Source organism: Notolabrus celidotus, chromosome 18, assembly GCF_009762535.1.
Source record: "Notolabrus celidotus isolate fNotCel1 chromosome 18, fNotCel1.pri, whole genome shotgun sequence".
Lineage (NCBI taxonomy): Eukaryota > Metazoa > Chordata > Actinopteri > Labriformes > Labridae > Notolabrus > Notolabrus celidotus.
Genome location: NC_048289.1, coordinates 5,393,757 through 5,417,587, shown reverse-complemented (window position 1 = coordinate 5,417,587; position 23,831 = coordinate 5,393,757). Strand labels below are relative to the sequence as shown.

General features: G+C 40.8%; 1 protein-coding gene across 1 annotated transcript in view; it reads right to left on the bottom strand.

Moving 5' to 3' along the window:
* Nucleotides 1-23,831, bottom strand: part of rbfox3a (RNA binding fox-1 homolog 3a) — a 626,830-nt gene that overhangs the window by 455,534 nt on the left and 147,465 nt on the right. Inside the window, exon 3 of the mRNA XM_034708818.1 lies at nucleotides 21,908-21,963. The gene's annotated coding sequence lies outside the window, so the exon portion shown is untranslated. The remainder of the gene's footprint in view (nucleotides 1-21,907; nucleotides 21,964-23,831) is intronic.

Genomic DNA, 23,831 nt, shown 5'->3' with positions numbered 1-23,831 from the left:
CAATATGATGAATGAGCGGAGCAGGTGAGAGAAACTTTAGGTTAGCGATCTCTACAAAGAAAGTTAAACCATGAGCGGTGGTGATGATAGCAGCAGGGTTCAAAGTTGTGACATTAGTTTCTTTTTAAAGGTGTGTGAACAGCAGAGCTCAGAGAAAAAGGAGAGCTGTATGAGGACAGTTTCATGTTCAATCCACCGCAACAGGCAGAGAAGAATCCATCACCATGGAACGATCACTGACGAGGAATCACTGGGACTATTTTTAAAACTGTAAGCATAAATCATTTAAATCAATAAAATCATCTTTAATAAATGTTCACGTTGGGGTCTTGTCTCACCATGTCAGGGTTCTATTTCCCATTACTGCCTGCTAACCACACATTATCCCTTACTTCTAGTTTTTTGTTGAATTGGGGTTGTATGAGATATTGGTTATTGGGCCTGCTTCTAAACCAAGTTTGCCAAGATGGCCGGCATCCTCTGAGGGTAAAGCACTTACTACTGACTAGTGCCTCATACAGCCCTACTTAAAAGAATGTATATAAAATATCCTGCACAACACATCACAACTCATTTTACAACACCAAACAACAGAGTGTGTATGGTGAAGTGTTGAGGTGTACAGAGTGGGGGTGGGTTTTGTCGCCCCAGAGTCTCTGTGTGGGGTTTTCTGGAGAAGACAGAGCAAACTGTGAGACTTTAATCCTTGGAAGAAACTTTCTAGGGTGGGTTACTTTTCAAAATCAATTTTAATAAAGGTAAGACCGGTCTGTAAATCTGTGTCTGTCGGGGAGGTTTGCCTCTGTGGTCAGGGACTTCAGAGCAATGTAGCCCTGGTTGTTGGACAGAACAGATTACTAAACATGAATCACCCAAACTGAGGAGATTTTAGTTTTGCTCGACATAACTTGACCTGATATTTGTATGAGTCATTTTTAAGTCTCATTCCTATGCTTAATGTGATTTTTATACTGCTGCTTTTCATTTTATTCTTGCTTTGTTTTTAGTTCTATAACACACTTTGAATTACTTTATGCATGGTGCTTTAGAACAAAGTTGCCTTACCACAGCACAGGTATTTCTGTACATTCTTGAGGGCTATTTGAGTCTCAGGTTCACTTGTCCTACTTTCCTGTATGGATACAGTGACAAGATCGACATTTGACGGCTCAGCACAGACGGTAAAAGTGTCAGGGAAGAAGAAATGAACATTGTACAGGTTTCTATATAAGATTTGTGACGATGTATAAAAGGCAGACTGGAGAAAGCTTCAATGTACATTCAGTCAGAGCATTTCTTCTGCCTGGATGGTGTGTCCACTTGCATGTGCCATCAAACTAAGAAAAGCCAGTCTCCTGTTGTCTGCTGTCAGTCCACTCTTCATTATCATTGTTTTTACACCAGCAAAGGATACTGGAGAGGACCAATCACTACCACATACAGGTGCAAACCATCTGCCATTTCTCACTCCTGACTCCCTAAACACAGCGTAGTCAAACCAAAAATGTCCAAATTTGACTACCTTGACACACAGCAGGATAAGCTCTGGACACTGATCTTAAAATCAGTGTTTTTATGTCTCACTGAAATCAGTAGAACAGTAGAGAGGAGGTGAAAGTTACATGATGCTTGAAAGTTACAGTTCACGTAGGTTACAACTTATCAAAACTCACTTTTTACAACTACTCTAACATGTTGCACGTCTTAAAATCCAGTTTTCTCAGGATACAGAGGTTTGACTTCTTTTAAAGTTGCTGACACATGTTGTTTATGTTGTGCATATATTTTATGGCATTTGTTATCTACATTAACTAGATTAGTTAAGTATGGCTGTGTTCACTAAGTAAAGTAACATGAAGGCTGATTTATACTTCTGCGTCTCCCCTACGCAGCAGGGGCTGACGCGGACTTGAGCCCCACATACTTGTGCATCGGTGTGTCTGTGTCGCGCAGCAATTCTCCGCCGAAACACTAGAGGGCAGTGTGGTCTCTCTGATAGCCGGTCGCCTGCTTCCTGCCCCGCTACGATCTCTGTTTACTTTTCCACAGAGATTCAGAGCGTGTTATGTTAATCTACAGCTGATACATGTTGCTGTTTATCATACAGACATGATTACATGAAGAATAGAGAGGAGGAGATGAAATACACAGCCGATGTGCGGCCGATGTCCGGGATCCCGGAAGTGTTGTAAATGCGGGAAATACAAAGCCGCCGAGCGGACCAATCACAGGGCTTGAGGTCCGCGTCGGCTCTACGGGGAGTTACATTTTGGAGGAGGTGCACGTCAGCTACGTGCGTAGGCCTCGGCATAGGTACGGGAGCTACGCGGACCCCCGGCATAGGGTACGCTGTTGATTCAACGCAGAAGTATAAATCAGCCTTAAGACATCGCGGTTACATCACCCAGAGGTTGCTACTATTTGAAGCCATACTTTGTCTGCAACCAAACAAGGTACTCTCCATCCTTCAGCATCTTAAAGGTGATATATCATGCCCTTTTCAACCATTTAATACAGTCCCCTGTTGTCAAAATGGAACATCCTCGCCATGTGTCAGTCAAAATATTATAAAAATCAAGCTCTAGAGGGGGTTTTGGACCAGTTCTAAACACCTTTTCTAAAAAGGGTTAGTTTTGGTGTGTATTTTTAAATCAACATGAGCTCCTTCTCACCCTGCCCTCTTTTCCGTGAGGTGGGCCAACATGAAAAGAGCGTCGTGTTACACTAGCAACTCGTGAGTGTGTGTCAAAAGATGGCTGCAGGAGACAGCACTGTCCGGCCTTATATGTTTGAACCGGAGTCAGATGTAAATGCAGAATTCATACACAATTGAGTCTGGCATATTGAGATATCATCGGCAAAATGTCTGGTGGAAAACATACCAAATACAGAGAACCATATTGGTCTACACTTTTCCATACCAGTGTTTGTCACGACCATGCAGTGAAGTGTCAGATTTTTTTGCTTTGACCCGAACACCACACGTCACGTTGGATTGACAGCGGCAGAGAAACAGCAGACCTGACAGCTCAACAAAACATCATAGAAATGCTTCAACACTGATTTTAAAAGAATGAGCAGAGACATAGAGTAACTTTAACTTCTGTCTGAGAAAGACGGTAAAATGGAGACTCCCGTAAAGGCGGGAGGAGGATCAACGATCAACCGGACTATAATCGGTGCGTTGAATCCACAGAGCACAAGCACAGCATCGATCTGCATTATAGTCATCAACAAGTCTATCAGGATAAAATCTAGAGAAATCTACACCACACTGAGTGACAGGAGGGACGGGGATGACTCTGATCCTCGTGCTGACTTTATAGATTGAAATAAATTAAACAACAATGTCTTTTCAACAGGACATTCTCCAGGACATTAAAGTATGAAATGTGCATTTTCACAACAAATCAAACCTACATTGAAACACAGCTCCACAGCCCTACATGTCTGGGAACACTGGTGAATGATTAAATAATGAAAAATTGGGGTTTTCATAAAACGTTCCCCTTTGAAATAAAAGTGTGATCATTTACAAGATAATGATTTTCAATATTTCAAATACTACTCAATTCATAAAAAGAAATCTAAAGTTCATGCGACCATTATCTCATCTTTGAAAATAAAACGTTCATTGTTTTCACCGGTGCCTGGTTGTACTGCAGAACTCCTACCAAATGGTGGCTGCATCACATCTAAGAGCCTTTTGCTAACCACATTAAATAAGAAGAGAAGAAGAATGCGATCAGATTTAACAGAAAAAGAAGAAAATAGCAGAAACAGTTGCTGAAAACACGACTGTAGTGCTGTGAGATTCAGAACAGAGGCACCGGGGTGAAGCTGGAGGCAGACTCGCTGGTGTATTCTCGCTATCAGCTGTACACTGCTTAACAAGTCGGCCACACAACCCGACCATCGACAGGAAGGGGTGCCGCAGAGTGTTTCCTTTTAGTGTCTACACCTGCTGTGCACACGGTGAAGTGTTGTGTGAGTCACTGTTTCCCTTACTTCTCCTGAAAGAGCAGCTGTCAGACTGCAACAACTTCATCCAGACTCAATCAATAAAATGAAACATTATTATCCTTCCTATGAAGTGAACTGATACAAACGAGTGAGAGGATGAGAGTGCACACTGAATCCCTACAGAAGAACATCAACATTAATCCCTGTTTATGAAACATGAGAGCGCTACAGATGCAGATTTCCTGTACGGCCTCTCACCTGTTCTGATCAAAATTAATATTTCATATTGTATATACAGATGATGGGTGTGGTTTGAGGAAAGAATGCGTGCACACTCAACACCTTGCTTCTCCTTGAAAGGGTTAAGTGTTTGTGAATGTATCCTGCAGCGTCAACACTTGCACCACTGGCTTAGCCTCATTAGCATAACGAAATGCAGCTGCTGTGTATCTGACAGCAGGGAGGCAGTGAGCAAATGAGAGGGGGAGAGTGAGGAGAGAGAGAAGAGGGTGGAGGTGTGGAGACGGGATGTACAGCGAGAGATGGTATGAGGTGAAAGGAAAAGGATGAGGGGATAGATAAAACAAAGAGACTTGTACAATGGTATCATAACACCTGACTCCCCACATTATGGAACTAAAGAGTGAAACGCAGCTGGCACAACAGTGGGAAGTGAATGCATTCACAAGACAATCAGATCTATAGGAAAGACTGAACTCAGGGAACAAAAGGAAAACCTAAAGTGAGGGATTTAAGGAATCCACCCTTCACTTGTTGAAGGAAACAGGCCATGGGAGTTGACAGCTGAATGAGTAACCTTTTCCAGGTCAGGTGTTTGAGCGTTGGTTTAATCCTGCAGATGATAGTACGACTGGAGAATCTTTTTTCACTCTTACATCTGAATCAAACATGACCTCCAAACTTTTGCAGGTGGGCATCTCATTAGAACATAAGGCACCAAGGCCAAAAAGCAGTAACATCCAATGCAACCAAAGCATCCTCCCTCAGCTCCAACTGACCTTTGACCTTCCAGGTTGGTGGCAATGCTATATTCTCACAATAGAAGTTAGGGATTCATTTAATCTCAGGACTTCCTCAATCTGATTTAACGCAGTAATGTTTTATATCTGCATCTGGCAAGAAATTCACATCATATCATCTTCGTTCTCTTCCTCTTTCGGTTCTTCTTCCCCTAATAACGTCCTCCCTTTCTCTCCCTAAACCTCTCACTCGTCCGTCTCAAAGTCTTCTCTCTTATTTTTGGCAAAGAAGGAATCTGAGCTTCCATGAATGAAAAACACATCCTCTGGTTTTTCCTTTTAACTTCTCAGTAATTGGACACTATGAACCAGCGCTAAGTAACACATGCACTACACTGTTTGTGAAATTGCTCCCAGAGCTGTGATGGAGGAGCTGAATAAGAGCTGGAGGTTAACTCAACTGCAGATGAACTTTTCACAAACATTCCAGATGGGCTATGAAGGATATTTGTCGCACCAGTATTGTTATATGCTCTGATAGAATACAAATGCGTGATGCCCTTTACTCGATATATGCAGGGTGTTGTGGCATACAGATTGAACCACGAGAGGCGAGAGGCCACTTTCTCTGGTCCTTCTCTTAATGCATTTCAGAGTCTTTCCTTTGGAAAATAGCAAAGCCCCAAACACCAATCATTGCCAAGTGATAATGTCAAAATCTGCAGCACTGTTCTCTGTTGAATGTGTAACGTGGGAAAGAACTGGAGTTCCTGAGTGTCCAGTTCAGGTTGGAGGCCAAAACCAAGGAATCCCATCTTTACAGCAAAGTTAAATATGATTACAGCCTGGTATATGTTGAAATAGGTTGCTCATTTTATTGTTTGAATGGGGTTAAATTCAAATTTTATAACATCTGTTTTGATTTTATCAAAGGCAAATAATTCTACATAAATCTGTTTACTTAATGGCATGTCTGAGTTGGTGAACAGGTGGGTGTAGTAGCTACTAGGCAAAAAGCTCACCTCAACTCCACGGTCCCTTTCTCATATACTGGCATAGAGCGTATTGGCCTGTAGTACAAGTTGCATTGATCATCATTTTTTACGCCCAGCGCCCTCATGGTGTAAAAAGCAAGTGAACATAGCACTAACGGGTGTGTCGGTCATAAAATGAAGAGAGGTCAGGCGCAAAGGTGGCGTGTTGCTATCTTGAGGAAAGGGTCTGCGCCTGACACTAAAACCTCTGCTAAAGTTCCTCTGCTTGTTACAGATAAAGAGGCATTGATTTCACATCTTCTTGCGTCATGATACTGCTCTGGATGAGGGGAAGATCTCAGGATGCCAGGAGGACACTCTTAAGCCTGATTTATTCTTCTGCGTGGAATCGACAGCATAGCCTACGCCATAGGTCTGAGTAGCCCCTGTACCTCCACAGAGGCTTACACACGTAGCTGAATCAACGTGGACTGCAAGCCCTGTGATTTGTCCACTCTGCGGCATTGTATTTCCCGCTTTTACAGCACTTCCTGGATCCCGGCACATCGGCCATGTATTTCATCTCGTCCGACATGTCCTCTCTATTCTTCTCTGTAATCATTGCTTTATGATAAACAGTAACATGTATCAGCTGTAAGTTAAAATAATACATTTGGAATCGCTGTGAAAAAGTAAACAGATATCGTAGCGGGGCCAGGAAAAGGCGATGGCAGAGACCAAGATGCCCTCAACTGTTTCGCCGGAGCACTACAGAGCAGCACAGACACATTGACACACAAGTAGATCCTGCTTTGGAGGGGCAATAAACCAGTATAAACCAGCCTTAAGTCACCTACCACACAACAACTAAGACACATCAAAACAATTCTTCCTTAAAGGACTTCTGTCTAGAAACAAAAATAAAGAGGTACTTACAGTGTCACATTTTGGAGCTGTAGGCCAAAGCTGTCATATTTGACAAGTTTGTAATAAGTGTGGCTGCCACTGCTTACTTTTATTTCCAGCAATACATTTTCTTTTGTCACAGTGTTGGTTTCCATTTTTCCTTTTTTTCATGAGTAAACCGACTCTTGTTATTGATCTGTCATGGCTAAGAGGCTTAAATCATTCTCACTTCTGATGCACATCTGGCGTTCATTGACAGAAAGGAGTGAGTATGAGTCTTCATCAAGGTTTGCTTTGTGTTGGTAAGATGTAACCATCATGATGGAGACACCTTACCTCAAGAAAGAAGTTATTTGAACTAAGACTATTATCTTCCCCTGACTTCTGCCTTGTTTCCTTTCTTTCTTTCACTGTCTTGTATGTAGAAATAATACAGAGCCATGTTTGAAGTACTCAACCTGACACTAAAACACTGAACCTTCTAAACTGAAGCATTTTAATCCTGATGTCACCCTGCTATGCTGAGGAATCAGAGCTCCTAAAACCATAACAGAACATTATCACGACACTTCTAATTCAGTGTAGGTACTTTTCATTAGAAACACCTTTCTCAGTTTCTGTAGCAGAGCCTCACCTCTCAGCCACACTCGGCCTTTTTTGTCATAAAAAGAATCCCTCGCTTCAGGGGAGCAGAGACAATGAGCTTGGCTGAAGAAAGAACCGTGAAATATAAAAAAAGAGGGAAAAAAACAGAGAAGTTGAGGATGCAGCCAAAGGCAAGGCAGTCCTGTTAAAAGGAAACGCATAAGCTTCACTTCATTTTCATTCCATGCTTAAGAAAAGCCAAAACTACCCCACCAAACCAAAGACTGTCTGCTCCCTCTGCTCTGTTCCCTTTCTTTATCTCATACAATCAGCTTAACTCTAATATTTAACTATTTAGACTTCTTCTGGAAACACTATACATGTCCTTTCATTGATAAGATAAATGGTATGCAAATTAAGAAAAGATTCTTTCATGTGCGTGAATAATCGAATGTGCTTTTATGTGTGCAAATGACTGTTCAAACTGTTCAATGTGATCATCATGATATGGAACAGGCAAACTGTGCACACACTGCCTGCACACATCAGCAGATAAGATATGCAACACATGCATGAACGCATATTCTCAATTTTTCTATCTAGTGTTAGAGCCCGAGTGTTTCCTTTAGTTTCTTAGGGAGGGAATGAGATCAGCAGATAGGGACATAATTATGAAAACATGAATGTGAATTACATCTAATATAAATGTATAGAATCCCTGCACTTTTTCAAGTGTTAAGGGATATAATTATTGCAACCATTTCAGTGTAGTTTGTGAACACAGATATGATCCTGCACAGGTGGACCAGGAAGCTACTTTCTTTGACAAATGATGACGAGTAATGACATAATAATAATAATAATAATAATAATAATAATAATAATAATAATAATAATAATAATAATAATATAAAGATATATAATAAATATTACAGAGCACTTTGCAGCATTTAGCAAGTTACAGTTGCAAGGACAAACTTCCTTCAACAGGCAGAAACCTCCAGCAGGACCAGACTCATGTTAGACACACATCTGCTGAGACTGATGCAGCCAGTTTATGTAACTATACATTAAAGTGGAAGAGTTTAGAAGCTCATTTTTTTTTACCTTTTGTTCAGGAGTTTAAAATAAGACTAAATAAGTCTCTGGTACAAATATTAAAAACAAAACATGTGATTTGTAAAGCTATTTATAGACACATTGATGCTTAACGTCCAAATTCCACCAGATCCGTCTCAGATCCGTCACGCCACTGGATTTGATAGGTTTCTATTCTAGTCAATGTGTTAACTTCCACTGGATCCGCTCCGTTCTGATCCGGCTGTGTCTCTGATCTGGCACACTGGAACGCAACGGATCAGATACGCAAGACTTCTGTTTCTGCCAGATGCTGGAGCACGACGCATCAATTAGCACAGGGTAGATGGAGCTGGACAGGAAGTCAGGCACCAAAACAAAAAGAAAACATCTGGTTAATTTTCAGAATAAAACACTCTGTGTTATCACCAGATCGTATTTTACTTAACTACAACAACAAACTGTCAGAGCCGGGCTTTGAGTCATCTGGCTAGAGGTTTTCAGCGGCCGATAAAGACAACATGGATGAGGAGAGGAGTCAGATTTTAATTACATTTTTTAAAAGTTAATTAAATGAAATAGAATATTTAATCTGCAGGTACTGAGAAACCAATCAAGAAACCGCTGTGAGTGACAGCTTTTAACTCCTGCAATCAGACAAACAGGCAACACACATGCATTCTAAAAGTGTTTGAAAATATTTAGATGTAAGTCAAAGTTTTCAAGGACATCCTATCAGAGAGACGGGGAGGATTGATAAAGTGTTTTTCACTGCCTGGGGTCACAGAGACTGATAGTTTCCATCAGCAGTGACGGCCTGACCTTGTCTGAGTGTCGACTGTGACCTACAGAGACATACAGCCTGGATCATATCACTGACGGAGCAACACACACACACACACAAACACACACACCCACATCAGAGGACTGATTATGGAGTCCCACCACACTGACTTACTGAACAAAGGCAGCAGAGAACAGAGGGAAGAGGAGGAGGAAGTGGAGAAGAAGCTACATTACTTTGGCACAGTTTATTTATTTATCAAGTCAAACAGGAACTGAGTGGGACTCTGATGTGGGAAACTGTGTCTCACATATGCTGCTGCTGCTGTATGTCTCTGTTTGCGTGTGTTTGGAGGCGGTGATAGGTGTGTTGGAGTGCCTGCTGCCACTGTTGGTGGGCTGATAGGGCCTCTAATCGCCTCTGATAACGTGGGACAGCCTGTGACTTTGCCTGGGGCAGGGATTCTGGAGTGTGTGTTAAATGTAGTCACACAGAAACACGTGTATGTCTTATGTGTTGAGAGGAAGAAGAAAATACTGTGTTTCTGCTGCGTTTTGTGTTTAACAGAGAGAGACGGTGTTTGTTTTGTGTGTGTGGGTGTGTCATCCCAATGGCCTAATTACAACGTGACATACACTCCGGAGAGCAGCCTGCTCCCCCATGTGGCCCTGCATTAACACATTTGCTGACAAAACGTCGACCACACTTGCTGCAGTATTCTAAATATTGTGTAAGACCAAAGTCAAACAGTAACGCTCTTTTCTTCATTCTCAAACTCACGTATGGCTCGAGCAGTTCCAGCTGAGATCCTATCCTTCATGGCATCCTTCCTCAATCCTCACCATACGATCCCCTGGCTCATCATGACCATATGCTGGAAGTTTTATTCCCCAGTTTATCTCCAATTCCCCTGTGGAGGTTTTCTGCTGAACACAACAAAGTCCTGTTTTCCCGTCGCAGGAGATCTCCCCACGCTCGTCTGTCAGCCTCTTTGATTTCAAACATTACTCCAGTGTGTGCTGAGTGTGTGTGCTGCCTGCTCTACCTCTTTAGTTAGTGTTAATAGAAGTATGCAAACTGACGGGTCTGAGCAGGGGCCTCTAGTGTCTCCGAGCAGATATGAGATGTAAGCAGGTATATAAACCTGCAATTGTGTTCTCATGGAGAAATGAGAAGATGATAAATGTACAGGCAGAGCAGCTGAAGACTTCAGCACCACGGACAGCTCCACTATCCTCCTCCATGCAGCTCTGTTCAAACTAATCTGCTCTGTGTGGACTGAGGTTGAGGTTATAGATGGGATTGTGTGTTGTGGAAAATAAATATGTTTAACCCTTGAGTTCCTCTCATAGGGAAGACCTCGCCCCAGGGTTTTTTCGAGTTTTACTTTGTCCCCTGTTCTTCTACAGCGGTAGAGAACATGTAGGTAACCTATATTTCTACTCACTTCATTGACAAAACTATTAAATGTTTGTCAACTACCTTTATTTGATCACGATGAGGACAAGACGACGGCAAGCTAAGCAGCAACCTCCGGTCTAAAGATATGAAGTCAATGCGGAAGTGCTAAAAACTGCAGTTCATCGAGGATCCGCTTGAGGCTGGCTCCAGAAGTACCGGAAACCACATACACATCAATTCAAAAAGCAGATCTTCAGATTGGCTTCAGAATAGCGCTTCAGAAACAAATGAGTGACATCATGGAAACTACGTCCATTATTTATAGTCTATGGTTACAAACAGGCACAGGGGAAAAAAAAAAAAAAAAAACTTTAAAATGAGATAATATTCACATTAACTCTTCTATTTTCAATCAGTGAACGAATATTCAAGTATTCGAAAATCATGTCCCATCCCAAAGAGTTAGGATCCATCGTAACAATGCAATACAGCCCCTCTCATTATGAACACACACACACACACACACACACACACACACACACACACACACACACACACACACACACACACACGTGTATTTAAATCACAGGAGGCAGCACAGCAGCACTGAATCAAGGCAGAGTCAAACCTCGATTATCCAGCTTCTGAATATTTCTCAAAGTTTCATGAGAGTGAAATGTGTCTTTACATATTTAAACTCTTGGTACAATCTTCTTGCCAGTTTCTGATCGGCCAGGTGGATTAGTTTAGAGAGAGAAAATATTTCTACTGAAAGTAATGACAAAAATAAGACTTTTTATTTACTATGAGAATAAAACTATCGAGGACACACATGACTAAACAGTCATCTAAAGAGATTAAAGATGAAATATCTGCCAAAACAAACACTGTTAGACTACTTGGAGTCTGTGTGTGTGAATAAACCATCCATTTGTTTAGTTCCAAAATTACACCAGAGACAGTTCTTTCATCTGTTTTTGAGCTATGTGTGCCAAATATTATATACAGTAATACAGCCTAAAACTGGACATGAGAGGGAGAAATAAAGGGAAGAAAATGTTTCATTTTGAGAACAATTGTTGAAGAAATATTTTTTTTCCTCCATTTCAAGAAGTTTGTTTTTCTTTTTAGTGCAATTAAAAGCATATCTTTGTCTTTTTTAGAATAGTCTCAAGCTTTAAATTGTCAAACAATGCAATAGATTAAAAAAATCCCCCAAATTCTTCACGTGATGTTTCTTTCTATGCAAAATAAAAACAAAAAGAAACATGTGCATCACTGTTATGACTGTGGGTTATATGAACTAATCTATCTTGCCTCTCTACCTGGTGTGGTGCCGTCCTCCTCTGTGTGTGCTCTCTTTTTTTTTACTTCCCAACATGTGCTGCAGGTGACCACCAAGGATTGGACAGGATGATGATGGCCCTCAGTTTAAAGGGTGGAACGCGGAACAACTAGTGGCCCCCGCCTTCCTCATACCCAACGCGCCAGTGTAGTTAATGCTAGTGGTACTGTTTTGTGAATGGAGTCCTGTTTTGTTGGATATGCCCATGTTATTAAATCACTCAAAGGTATCATTAACACCTGTTAAATCGCATGTTCCACCAAGCACAATAAAATCATTCGAATGTTAAATCACGCAAAACAAGAATCACTCAGGTGCTCAGATGACATCTGGATTGATCATTTCAACATTGATTAAGTAATTAGTATTCCAATAATTTCAGTCAATGCTCCTTTAATGCCTACTGATTTTATTCATCACACTTCACCCGTGTCTAAATGTTACATCCAATTTAAAACATTATGCTCCAATTAACGAGGTGGAGCTCCATCTCTGCCCTTTAAAGGTAATTATGGCACATGCCTGTGAATATGATCACTGCTGTTCAAGCCTATCAGATTGTCCTTAGAGGATACTCCATACAGACATCACAACGTCATCAGGAAACTTCACTGATGTGGTGCAACTGCACAAAAAAGAATCATAATCATTAAGAAAATGTTTCAAATGTGCAAATCTTGATTCAGATATGCACAGTGAGTGACCGTTTGAGTGAGCAGGATCAGTGTTGCCAGATTGGGCGGTTTTCAGCAGTTTTGGGTTGGATTGTGCATGTTAAAATGGGCTTGGGCAAGTGGACATAACTTGGGCTAGTTTTCCAAGAGTTGGGCGGGTTTTTATTGTATTATACATTTCAGTATGTTGAAGATATGTGTGAGGAAAAAATGATTGAACTAAATAAAGTTGCATCTAGTCACTAAGCAAAACAATCTGGTGGGAGGAGATACTAGTTGTTACTGTTATTATAACGCACACCCAACTACGGCGTACATCAGTGACGTAAACAAACAAGCTTTGTGTTACAATGTCATTGTTTGAAAAACGCTTTGTAAATAAAGTCTGGTTGGTTGATTGATTGATTGATTGATTGATTGATTGATTGATTGATTGATTGATTGATTGATTGATTGATTGATTGATTGATTGATTGATTGATTGAGTGCAGTTTAGTGATGAGGTCTTTTCACTTATGCACTGCTGAAAAGTTCAATAAAATTCCAGGACAGCCTGCCCTGAAACTCCACACATGTCCCTGTCCCCTGGATGGTGGTCTCAGGAAGCAATACATGATGCAAACACGATAAAACTACAATAGGCACAATGTAAAGTTCACAAGATCTACAGAGCGGTGTGGAAGGACATTATTATGACATTATGTTGACATTGTTACTTTTCATTTCCACCCCAAAACTTCACAAGGGCCTGCCAGACGAAAATGTTCTCACACTCGCAGCTCACCCTGAACATCTCATGGAACTTTACAGGAACTTATTCAGTGTTATCTGAACACTGCAGTGTACAAACAGGGGCACATGGTTGGTAGAAGTGTGTTTAACCTACATCGAGATCTTTATTACTCAAGAGGGGAGAGTGAGAGAGTGAATGAGGAATTGAAACAGTTTACACCTCTTTACTCATACCACACCTCTCTTATTCAGCTTCTATATGAAACAGCACACAGTGACTCTCTGCACGGGGTGTGTGTTTAGAGTGTGTGTGTTCCTCCCACCTGTAAATAGATAATATCATCTGTTTCTGCTCTGCCACTTAACAGGACCAGCTAAAACTGTTGCATGTTGGAGTTTTGCACTGAGTTGCATCATGTTGTACATGCACACACACTCACACAGCCCCCACATGCCCTGAACCCCACTCCGCTGACTTCTTGTCTGGGTGTTTTATCGCTTTTTGTTTAACCTCTCTCTGATTGATCGTCCCTGTCTCTCAGGTTATCTGTCTGTCGTTCCTTTATTTGTCTCATGTTGCAACCCTTGCGCGGTATGATGCTGACTTACACTTTGTCTGTTGGAGCACAAGTACAAGAACAAAAAAAATCTAAGTCCGTTTGAACTTGTTTTTATCTCAGTACAGTCTTCTAAATGTCTTCTCTGGCTGACTCCCTGTTGCACTCTGAAGGAGCACCCCAAACCCCACCAACCTCTGCCTTTTAGACTCATGTCATCTCCGCCCAAAAAGAGCAGGGCCTCCTAATGTATGCAGTATATATTCACCGCCACGCTCCGATGGGCGCTCGCTGTGGGAGCGTTTACCGAAAGAGAGCTGCTGCAAAATAATACAGCCTCATCTCCCATTCACAGAGACAATACACACATGCTCACACAGACAGGCCAAACACACACACGCACACGCACACGCACACACACACTAGGATGGATTACATTAGCCTGATTTACAGTTGATCTTTAGCGGCTGGAAGTTGGAGGGAAGCCTTTTACTTTCTCATTTGGAGAAGTGAGCCGGCCTCCTCTGTCTGTGGATAGAGAGGAAGATGGATAGTGTGGTCGAGCAGGAACACCAAAGAACATCCTCTAAATACACAAACAGAGAGGGATGATCAGTGACAGCACACACACACACACACACACACACACACACACACACACACACACACACACACACACACACACACACACACACACACACACACACACACACACACACACACACACACACACACACACACACACACACACACACACAGCAACAGAGGAGAGGAGAAGGGAGAGACTTCTCTGTGGACTGAACCGTACTGTGGATTCTTGTAGACTGAATGGAAGATTAATGAGATACCTACAGACTCTCAGATTTCATGTTTACTCTTCTGAGAAGAGATTTCTATTTGACTGAAGGGGATGAAAAAGGAAGGTACCCGAGTCACAAAATTAGCCAACCAAGCCAAAACTGCGTATGTAAAATATCACTTTAAAAACAAAGGAAATACAAAAAAAAAAAACATGGTTCAAGAAAGGCTGACAGCGTTCAGACAGAAATCTTGTTGCCCCTACAGTCCAACAAAATATATATAACCTCCCTCCTGCTGTGGTGCGATAGAAAGTTACAACACCACTGTGCTTCTGTGCTACACATTTCACTGAAACATACTAAAATTAGTTTGAGCTTGCATCTAAGAGCTAAGCATGCAGGTGCAGCTAATCACAGTGCAGTGTGAAAAATGCATCAGCTGACTTCAAAGCAAAAGTAGTGAGTAACTAGAGCACTGATAGAAATGTAGAGGAGTCAAAGTATGATATTTGTCTTTCAAATGTAATAAAAGTAATAAGTTCAATGATACTCAAGTAAAGTACAGATACTCAAAAAATGTACTTAAGTATAGTACTCAAGTAAATTTACTTTGTTACTGTCCACCACTGGCTATCAGTCAACATTTAAGAGTTCCTTCAGGTGCTGCGTCGCTCATGTTTTCATATCTTTGACATCAACTTCATGCTGAGAGGCTCAACTTGATTAAACTAGTCTTAAAGCTTTGATCATGTGTTTTACAGTTGGCTGATATTATGAAGACTTGTCACAGTAGGAGCGGTGGTTACACTATTTTCAAGGAGCCACATGTTAACCGTGCATGTACATATCAAGCGGCAACCTCGGGTCTAAAAATATGAGTGTTAAAAGCTGCAGTTCATCGAGGATCCGCTTGAGGCTGGCTCCGGAAGTACCGGAAGTCACATACACATGAATGGGAAAAAGACGATCTTTACAGCAGAAATAAACATGTTTACAGCCTGGTACTAAAGACAAGTGTAGTCTGGATAGCTCATTTCTCGATCAGCTCTCACTGTGACGGGGGTACTGAAGATCTTGAGATTACGAGTCTGCCAATGAGAGGCACAGCTGACTGCGGGAACACTGTAGCTGTTAGCTAGGAGGCTCAAGCTCCGCCTTTTTACGCCATACTGGCTCGACAGCAGCAATATGGCTGCCACCGATGATTGGCCTCAAAACAGTGCTTCAGAAACAGATGGGTGACGTCACGGATACTATGTCCATATCTTATACAGTCTATGGTGCATACATGTTCGGGCATCAGATGTGTGCTCCAGTACTATACCGCTGGAGACAAACAAGCTGAGTAAAAGAGAGAAGGTAGTTTTGTTCATGTGTAGCTACATGAATCAGGAAATCAGAGGCAACAGTAACTGACTCGTGACAACATGAATGCTGCGTATGATAACTATGCTAATCCCAACGCAGGGCTAACCCAACCATTACACGAACCTGCTGACAATGAAGGACAAGCAGAAAGTGCATAATAGTGATAATTCTCTGAGTATTTCACTCCTCTGTCAGTCAGGTGGAAGTTATGTTACTGAGCCCGTGGTTACAATGACGGGGCCATTGGCAAATGTAGCTTAACCCCTGATACATGTCTTTTATAATCAAGGTGCTGCCAAGCATTTTCATTAGCCGTCAATCAGCTGTAAAATAATTCAGATCCACATGTGTGCATCTGTCTGTGTGTGTGTGAGTGTGTGTGTGTGATTGCAAGAGAAAATTGGCTTAGAAAGTAAAATTAATACTAAGAGAATGAATAATAGGCGCCTGCAGTACATATATGAAACCTCACACACACACACACACACACACACACACACACACACACACACACACACACACACACACACACACACACACACACACACACACACACACACACACACACACACACACACACACACACACACACACCTAGTTCACACCTCTCCCTCCACCTTGCATACCTCAAATTAATAGGGTTTGGTTCATCTGAGTGCAGTGACCTCGGGCTATGTTCAATAGAAGCGTACAGGTTTCATTCTCACTAATGAAGGAAAGGCTATTTATTTCAAGGTGAGTCAAATAATAAAAAAAATATTTAAAAACATGCAGCGTGTTGGAAAATAAATTACTCTGAGAGCTGTGGAACTGTCAAGGCCAGCGGCTTCGTCACACAGAAAAAAAACCTCACAGGGAAAAGTTCATTTATTTTATCTGGATGTTACTGCACGACCAAAAGGGAAACTTGAAAAATATTGAGAGTAGACTTAAAAGCAAACACTTCAATTGTTCTTCACAAAGGTAGACTTAGGTGAACCTTGTGGGCTGCAGCGGGGAAGCCTAACCAAGAAAGCTGTTGGATAAATACCATCCTTTTTCAGAAAGAGCCATAGACTGAGTCACGGCCAATTATGAAGAGGATTTCCTGCCTTTTAAACAAAATACTCTTCAGCCTTTTCAAAATGTGAGAGTCTCATCAGCTCTGACTCAGCCCTCCACTCAAACAGACAACATTAGCTCCACATCATCCAAGGGGTATGACAGGGAGAATGAGGGGGCAGTGAAGACATAATCCCCATTCTTATGGCATCACTTTCTCTCGGGCAGCTTTCTCTAACTAGGAGTTGAGCCGGTTGTCAGTTTCAGACCTGCCTGGATCGCTTTCAAAGTCTCGTATCGCTGATGTCTTTTGTACTCAGACCTCTGATGTAACAACAGGTCCTAAATGTATTTTCAGACGTCCCTCAGCTGTCGAGTTGCAGCACAAAAAACTCAAGTGATTTGCTTTTGTAACGGAGAAAATGATCAGGCTGGTTCTGCAGAGCATTGTTGTGTCATTTATTAAAAATGATGGAGGTTAACAAACAGCTTTTAATTCTTGATGTGGCTACCAACACAAATCAACATCCGCTGATTTTTATGTATTCCTGTGGAGGCCATTAAATGTGTGCAGATTCATTTTACTAATGGACAATAATAATGCATCCTATATCGTATCCCCCTGTATTGATTATTGCAACTCTCTCCTCTTCGGTCATCCCCACAAACTTCAACTGGTCCAGAATTCAGCTGCCCAGATCATAACCAGAACCTCTTCCATCGAACACATCACCACAGTCCTCCAACAACTTCATTGGCTGCCTGTCAAATACAGCATACACTTCAAGATCCTTCTGCTCACATTCAAAGCTCTCCATAACCTTTCACCTCCATACCTCTCTGATCTCCTTCAAACATACACACCTACCCGCACTCTCAGATACTCCTCCTCCATGCTCATCACTGTACCTCATGCTCGCTTAATCACCATGAGATCTATAGCATTCAGCCGTAACTCAGACTCTCTTCCAAATTTTAAATCCCACCTCAAAACCCATCTTTTTAGATCTACGTATTTCCTGTAAACTCCCCACATGTACTTATTTTTTATTGCAATTCACCTTTCCATTCATTATGTTCTTTTCATATTGTACATTGTTTGTTTTATCAAATGCTTTTTTATATTAAAGGAGACATATTCCGCTCTTTTTCATCAAAATATATTGGTCTAAGAGGTCCCCAAAACATGTCTTTAAAGTTTATGCTCAAAAAAACACTTTGAAATCAGATTTTGGCATGCCTGAAAAACCTCAGAACAGGCTGTTTTCTGTGTCTGTACCTTTAAATGAGAATGAGCTCTCTGACCACACCCCCTCATGAAGTGGATGTGGCCTCGGCTCTCCAGCACATTGATCTAATGTTTACATGTTGGCTGAATATACACAGCTGCTCACAGACCTGCGTTATTTGAACCCTCTGAATCTGATCCAGAATCTGATCCTGACAGAGAGGCGCCTGTAGCAGGACCTTTCTGAAGGATTGCTCACAGATTTAGTGTTTCTTGTTGTTTTATTTGTCAGCATGTCGACATGTGTCTTGGTACACAGCTACAGCTACAGCTATGAACATGTAGCTATGTGGCTATGCTAATTAGCGCTAGCACTTATCCATGATAAATAAAAATCATCCACTAGATCTTCAAATCTGCAGACGTGGGGAGTAAAACCGACCTTTGTGTTTATTAAGACAGCCTACAACTAGCATGCCTCCCTCCTAAGCTCCTTGTTAGCACACACGTGTGCAGGTAATGATAAACAGAGGAGGAGTTGAGTTGTATTTTATACAGTCTATGGGCTGAACAAGCTCCGAGCTCTGACTCCGTGACAGACCGGATATTGTTGTGACGTAACAAAAACACTGAAGTCTGAAACGGCTCGTTTCACACACATTTACAGAAAGGTGGAGAAATCAGAACAGGGGCAGAATGGATTTTTTACATCTTCGGGGGGTTTGTAGACATGCCAGGGACACATATTTCAGGTACCATTAAAAGTCCATTTTGCATGATATGTCACCTTTAAGTTTGTTTTTGTTATTGTTACATTTGTAAGGAGACCTTGAGTGTCCTGAAAGGCTGATATTGTATTTGGTTGTATCGTCTTGTATTGTTTTGTGTAACATCACATCCTCTATATAACATTGTATTCTCTTGTATCAGATCTTATCATCATATCATTTGGTTGTAGTAAACCATTTCAGGCCAACATATCATTTGCCATTAATGGTCAATCTACCACTATAATCTGAAAGCTGCAGTCTGTCCTTAGCTGTGTACAGGGCGTTTCTTTTTGTGTTGATTTTAAATTATTTCACTATTTTTAAGGCGCTGCATGGCCTTGAACCAGACTACATATCAGAGATGCTTTTAGTGACTGAACCAGGAAGGCCTCTCAGGTCCTCTGGCTCCTCTCTTTTAGCTGTTCCTCAGAGGAGAACAGAAACATTTGGTGACGCTGCTTTTAACCACAACGCTCCGAGACAACAGCCTGCCAGAGGATCTGATGGGAGCTGATAGAGATATTGAGACACTCAAATGTAAACTAAAAACATATCTATTCAGTCTGGCTTTAACAATTGTATTACTTACTTTTTACTGTTATCTTGATTTAAATGATGCTTTATTATTCTATTAGTTTTAACTGTTTATCTTATTTTATTTCTATTTATTTTTTCATTACTTTATTCATTTTTAAATGTATTTACTCAGTTTTATTGACAATTTTAGCCTTAATTTTATTTTCAACTCTTATCCTTACCCTTTTTAAATGTATTTATTTTAACTATTAATATTCTTAACATTAATTTGATGCATTAACTTATTGTAATTACACATAATTTATTGTTGGTTTTTTTTTACTCTTGTCTGCATATATATTTCTGGTTTGTGTCATGTTTGTCACAAACTGTCAAATATTAATGCAATTTATTCTTGCAGCAAAAGAAAAGAAAGAAAACATTTTTCTTCTGTGCTTGTGACTGTGTGCATGCGACCATCACCATCCCTCTTAGAACTCTGGCCTATCTTTTATTGACAGCTAATATCATGTTCTGTAGAAGAGGGCGTGCACACCTAAGTGGGCCAAAAAAAAATAAGAGAAAGTAAAAGAAAGATTGCATAAGGATATACAAAGGGGCAGGGAAAGAGAAGGAGAGAGAGACCTAACACACTTAGATGGAGAGGGACCATCTCACCATGACGCCAAAAAAAAACTCTGTGCGGTGATACTAATTGTTTTGATTGTTGTTGGTGTGCATTAGTCTCTATTCTAAAATCCATTTTTGTTTTTTAATATGTCTTGCCATTATTTTATTTCTGCTTCTTTCTTGTTTTCACTCGATGTAAAGCACTTTGGGTTGCGTTTGATTTGTATGAAAGGTGCTTTATAAATAAAGCTTGATGGATACAGATCGTTCACAGGTAGCTGTTAGCTGCACTAAAGACAATCTACACTGAGTCTCCTGGAGAAGGTGATGACTGAGCTGTGGTACCCTTGATGTTCTGACTTTGAGGTCTTTTGGGTTTGATGACATTTGTTGAAAGATGAATATTTGCAAGATGTGTCTTGGTGATGTGACATAGTTTGATTGGTGCCTCACATATTGAAGGCAAAACCAAACACAGCTGACTCAAGAAAAGGGTTCATTATATCTTTAAGCTGCTCTCTCTATCAGACATTTTGCAGTCTATTCAAAAGTTGTCCTGCAAGAAATTTCTTCCTCTAGAACAATGCCTGAGATGTCTCTGGGTGTTTTTCTTCAAAGAGAAAATCCTGTGAGTTTTGAAGCAACAGTCCATCCAGTGATTATTTCACTGCAGACAGAAGCCTGTGCCATCAGGTCACTCAGTCGTGGAGAGAATTCAGGGGACTGACACAAGTCCACAAATGTAAAGGGCCAAGGCACTGAAAAACCACCCGTGTCCACCCGTATGTTAGATTCCTAATGAAGGTTTTTGCTCTCCACAGTTAGGAGGAAACATAACGTAGGTCTTAATTATGTTCAGGATTGGGGGATGTGTATGTGCCTTGGTTACTCAAGCACTTCAGATAAGGGATTGTTTAACAAACTGTCAAACTGTGTGACTTCTCCAATATTTAAAATGACGAACAGTCTTACCAAACTTTAAAAAAGGAAACCTAAATATGTGCCATGATGGAAACATGTGGCTGTTCCATTAAAACAAACAACAACAGCAGAGAATGAATAATAATAATTATACAAAAAACTCCCAAATGAATCCATTCATCAACAAATGTTTCTCTTTATGAGGATTAAAAAGTGCTGTTTTCCTCTGGGATTGAAATGAGTCTGAACATTTAAGGAGACCGAGCTGTGAAAGAAATCCCCGTCCTGATCCTTTGAGACTCAAGGGTGTCATAAAGAGAGCCGGCTCTGTATCTTCTTCAGACCCCTGGAGGCCATACAACGTCTGACAGCAGCATCCAATAGAAGCAGAGTTACAGCATGTTTCGACACATCACAATAGCTTTGTGCTGCGAGGAAGTTATTCACCGCCACTGATGAACAGGCGCCTCATCATTTACAGCAGTTGTACCACAATTAAAGCGCAATTACTTTGATTACAGCGGCGTGATGTGAGAGCTGCGACAGAGACCTGTAGAGCCAGGCTACAGTCAGGAGCAGGGAGTGTTTCCAAGCATTGGAACTGAGATTAGAGAGAGGATGAAGAAGAGGAAGAGAAGAAATGTTTCAGACTTACGATTTGATGATGGCGAAGTAGACGAGGTGTCTGGATGTGTCTTCAGGTATGAAAGCCTGTGGAAATAAAAGGACATATTTAGAAATAAACTCTATTTGGAGAAAACACTTTAACAGACTGAAAACAGTGTGCAACAGCTGGAAGAAGAGACTCTATACCAGGGGTTCCCAAAATTCTGCAGGCTGCGACCCCCAAAATAATGGAACCAAAGACTCGCAACCCCAACTGTCCCTCAAAGTGATTTAATGTGACTTCATTTAGCTGGTCTGCAGAAAATGACCCTACCTATATGAGCATGTGTCTGTGTTTCCTGTGCTGTTATGAATTAACCTGCTGCTAATGATGCTTTTGATAATTAACTGTTCATGAACCCCAAACTTAGGAGTCATCTGGCAACAAAGAAAGGCTGAAAACTCATTATGTTTTCTAATTTCAAGGTTTTATTTCAAGTTAAGCTACTAATTTTGAAGACATTTTTTACTATAAATGAGTAAAATTTACTATTTTTTAGAAAACTGTTGTCATTGAACTTTTTTTATTGCTTTTTTTTCAGTATTTCTTTGTTCACCACAAGTTAACAAATTATGTATGTAATGCAAAACCAACAAAGAGAAGAAAAAATAGATAAAAACAAAAAATACAACAATAATAATTATAGTAATGATAATAATAATAATAATAATAATAATAATAATAATAATAATAATAATAATAATAATAATAATAATAATAAATAGTACAAACAAAAATGAAGATAAATATAAGAAAACCAGATAAATAAACAAAAATATATAATTATAAGTATTTTTAGATAACTTTAAAAAATATATTCTGGAAGACATCTCACGACCCCCCATTTGTGTCTTGCAACCCCTAAGGGAGTCCCGACCCACACTTTGGGAACCCCTGCTCTATATGATGGTGTTCCCTCAATGTGTGTGTATGTGTGTGTTGTGAGAGACTCAAGAAGCACTGCAAAACATGCAGTTCATGAATGTTTGATGTCCCCTGCTCTTAACATACATTTCACACATTTCCCTCCGTTGACTTTAATGCAATTACCCTGTCTGTAGGTAAACTAAATGTGCAACACGTTTTTGAAAAGTGTCAAAGCTGAACACGAGTGACGCTGCACTGTGAAGAACACAGCAGAGCTCTTATGTCTCACTCAAGTGCTGTTATAAGCACAGACTTGTGAGGTTGTAATGCAGATTAAATGATTAAAACAAACAGGAAAAAGGCTGGAGAGGGCTCACTAGACAGCTGAACATCCGTTTTCAGACTTTTTTAACACACACTCATCAGAAAATGCTCCCTGGGTTGTCTCTGACCCTGACCTCACTCAACAGTGAATCTGAACTATAACTATTAACCCTGAGATACAGGCTCCACATTTTAATAAGGTCAGACTGAGGCCCTGTGTTGTTCACCAGTCAGTCCTGAACAGTCTCCGGTCTCAAAATCAGAAGCCCATGCAGAAGTGTTATAAACTGCAGTTCATCGAGCATCCACTTGAGGCTGGCTGCAGAAACACCGGAAACCACATACACACCCATTCAAAGAAGACGATCTTTACAGCAGAAATAAACATGTTTACAGCCTGGTTCAAAAAACGGCTTCATTTCTGGATTAGCACACACTGTACGGGAGGTGATTTTTTTTTATAATGCAACAATTCAGAAGATATTAAGATTACAAGTTTTGCCCATTTAAGGAGATGACTGACTTGATTGACAGGCGGGAACACTGTAGCTGTTAGTGAGGAGGCTGTAAGCCCACCTCTTTACTATACACTAGCTGGCTCATCAGAGGGAGCCATATCCAATATGGCTCCCTCTGATGATTGGCTTCAGAAACAGATGGTTGACGTCATGGATACTACATCCATTATTTCTATAGTCTTTTGTCCTGATCAGGCATTGGA